Here is a 3,572-nt window from a genome sequence, read left to right as displayed (position 1 = left end):
ACACCTCACAATCCTATAAATGTGTGTACATGAGGAATACCATCTAGTATTGATATTACAAGATTATCTAGTCGCTATGTGGTATGTCTTCTCATGAGAAATTCAAATTCTAAATTGTCCATTAATTATCTCTTGTTGGATCATTATAGCCTCTTGTTTATCTTCAATTGGTATCACATTATGGGGGAGTAATATGCTATGTGTATATCACTAGCCTAGAAAATGTGTACATTTGAGATATTGTCACCTAGAATTGATATTGTAAAGTATCTTGTTCCTAGGTGGCATGTTAGCTCTATAAGTTGCAATTTGCTTGTGTTTGGTGTGAAGATGATGTCGGATATCCTTGCTATCTACCACCGGGAATTATTTCCAAATACTTCTTGTCTTTTGACAATTGGTACTCACTTATGTGTGGTAGAAATTATTGATCATCTTCACGTTGGCGTTTGCTTTTTATTTGCCTTATCTCTTGCCAAGTTTGTGTCAACTCCCATTGCCTTCCGTGCCACTTGAGGATCTTGTTGTTTTCTTGATCTTGTCTAGTGTTTTCCTTGATATAGTGAACGTGGTGATCCTACCTTGTGCATTTTGTATTCAAATGCAAATTCTCTATAATGCACAACTCGTCGGGGAGCTATCCTATTTTCTATAAAACACTAAACTTGTGATCCATTTTAAGTGTGTGTTGGTGGACGGCAAGCCGTTTCTTTTTGGTACTTGTGCCATCATGAAACTTTGTAGAGATCTTGGTTTGTTTGGAACCATCGTCTCTTTTGGGAGTTTGATATCATTTTATGGGTTCCAATGGATATCTCATTCCTTGATGTATCTTTTAATGATATCTTCCAAGTGATGACTTCTCCATTTGGTATTCTTTTCACTTAGTATTTCCTTGTATTTTGGTATCGGTTCTTGAAAGTCTTGAGCATGCATATTAACTTCATGTAGTTTCCTTGGCATGCTTTCTCTCTTTGACCCAATATATAGGGGAAACTCCACCAAGTCTCAAATTGGATGAGATGTGCATGAATTTCATTTCCATATCTATATGCACATATTTATGTGGAGTTTGTCCTATGTATTGTTGGTGTTTCTAACTCTTTGGTCCCAATGAGTTTGGGTACCATTTTGTTTGTTTTGTTGTTCTAGGAAAAATTGGAGATGCATTGGATGCTCGGCTCACTCACAAGGAAGGTGGTGTCATCACGTGCTTATTGGATTCAAGCTAGGATGCTCAATGAACTACTATCTATTACCTTCAATTGGTTTCTTCTGCATCCTTCCAATAATATCTCGGTAACAAGTATCTATTCATGCATTCTTTTCTTGCATTCAACCTTGTGTAGGTTTCATCTTGGCATGATAGTCATTCCATCTTGTGATACTTGTTTCCTTTCTCAAAGCATCTCAACGATGATCTCATGTTGCTAGTTGTGATGTCTTTGATGGTTGTGTGGTAGGAATTCATCTATATACAATAAGACCATATCTAGCCATGTGTTATGCTTCCAAGCAAATATCTTATTGGTATATCTATGACTTCCTTTCGGATATCTTGTTCCTTCGTGTTGTAACTATTCCGGGTGTACATCCTTATTTGTAGATATATATCATCATGATTTCGTCTACCAAGAATCTTATACACTTGAGAGAAGTTGCATATCTAGATGATATCCTTTCTTTCACGTCCACCTTGTCTTTCTTTTGTTTTTTTTCTTTGGTGGCTCCGTGAAAGCTTTTGCCTTGAGTGTGTGTCTTATCTCGTTGCATCTTGATGCACTCTTGTGTGGTGAAGATTATTTTCCTCATGCTTATCTCTACGAGGCTTTTGCCATCTTAATTGGTATCCCTCGTCTTTATTAGGCTTTCATCTTCTATCTTCACCATGGGTTGTAACAAGTGTTGGTTATTCATTTTGCATTTTTAGTGAACTTGTGAACCCTTTTGCTTGGTGTGTGTGGGGAGGACATGTCATGCACCTTGTATCTCCGCTATCCAAGACTATGTTGATGCTTAATGCTCATCTGTACATTAGTCTTCTCAAGTGCTTTGCCATGACTCACACACATCATTTTGGTTGAGCCTACTCTTAAGTTGCCTCTTTTATATGTTGCTCAACCATTTGTTTGTTGCAAGTGCTAGGCTTTGTTTCCTACATGCTCACTTGCTCTTGTTGTGAGTTTCTATTGATTTTCGGGGAGTGATGATCCTATTTTGTGCACTTGGTATCCTAATGCAAATATTGTAAGGAGTGCACAAATCACTAGTGTCTTTAGAACACTCTGTTGCTCTCTTGCACTTGTCTTGAGGTTCTATTGATCTTGGGGGAGTGACGATCCTATTTTGTGCTCATTATATCCAATTACAAAACTAAATTGTGCACAAATCATGGGGAGCTTCTCTAGTTTCTCTAGAACACTCCTTTGCTCATATCATAATTTATTTCATTCATGTGGCACGTAGGATCATTGGTCTAGTTGGCTCAATTGATATCCGTTGATTGCTTGCTTCAATTGGTATCTTTTGATTGCTTGATTGCTTGTTTCTCTCTTTGTTATGTCTTTGTGGCATATCATTCTTTTTCAATCTTTGGGCCTAAATATAGTTTGTCTTCCTCCAAGTATTTACCGTTGGACATGTGTATTGCATTCCACTCTCTTGTTGAGAAATACACAATTTATGGAGGAACACTTTTTATATTGGCCTTCTAAGCTTTTCACCCATTTTAGCAATCGATGCCAATGGGGGAGGAGTTTCAGAGAGTTTCGTTCCTAAGCATTTGCATCCCATTCTCATGCATCATTGGTTGTTGCATTGCATGGTGATGCATAATTCCTTGTATAAACTCTCTTGAAAGTGATTGTCATCAATTACCAAAATGAGGGAGCTTGAAATAAAATGTGGTGCCCCCATGTTTGGTTCTGGTAATTGATGACAATCTCTATGGACTAATGGTTGCCTTGAGTTATATTTGAAGGTTTTGTCCATAGGCTTTTCTTGGAGTACATGTGTTGGTTTCAAGGAGAGTTTGTGTCGACCAAGGTGCTATTCAAGGAATTACCTAAAAGATTGGTCTTGTGAGAGGTTGATCAAGACTAAGTCAAAGAGTGAATCAAGTTGATCAACACACAAAGCGTAGAAGATGTACCGAGAGGGATCAAGTGATCCCATGGTATGGTAAGCATTGTCAATTACGCTTTGTGTACTAACCCATGGTCTTCGTGAGAGTTCTTTGTCGAGTTAGGATGCGGTGTGCAAGTTCAAGTGATGCATCATGAAGAGATCAAGTGCTTGAAGCTTGCCGTCCATTGTGGTGACAATGGACTTGTGAAGATGAGCCGAAGAGTGGCTCACCCATAGTGGACTATGGGGGAGCAATCATCTAGTCTTCATCGAGCCAACGCAATCAAGAAAGGTAATCCAACTTGAGGGAGTCAAGATCATCATCATCTAGCTCAAGTGGACCATGTGCAAGGCAAAGGTTTGCCCTTGATAGGTTTTCTATTTTACCGGTCTCATGGTGGTAGTTGGGAGACCGGGTTATAGGATCGTTTGCCGTACTATCAAGG

The sequence above is a fragment of the Aegilops tauschii genome, chromosome 2, assembly GCF_002575655.3.
Source record: "Aegilops tauschii subsp. strangulata cultivar AL8/78 chromosome 2, Aet v6.0, whole genome shotgun sequence".
Taxonomy (NCBI): domain Eukaryota; kingdom Viridiplantae; phylum Streptophyta; class Magnoliopsida; order Poales; family Poaceae; genus Aegilops; species Aegilops tauschii.
This window is presented reverse-complemented; position numbering follows the sequence as displayed.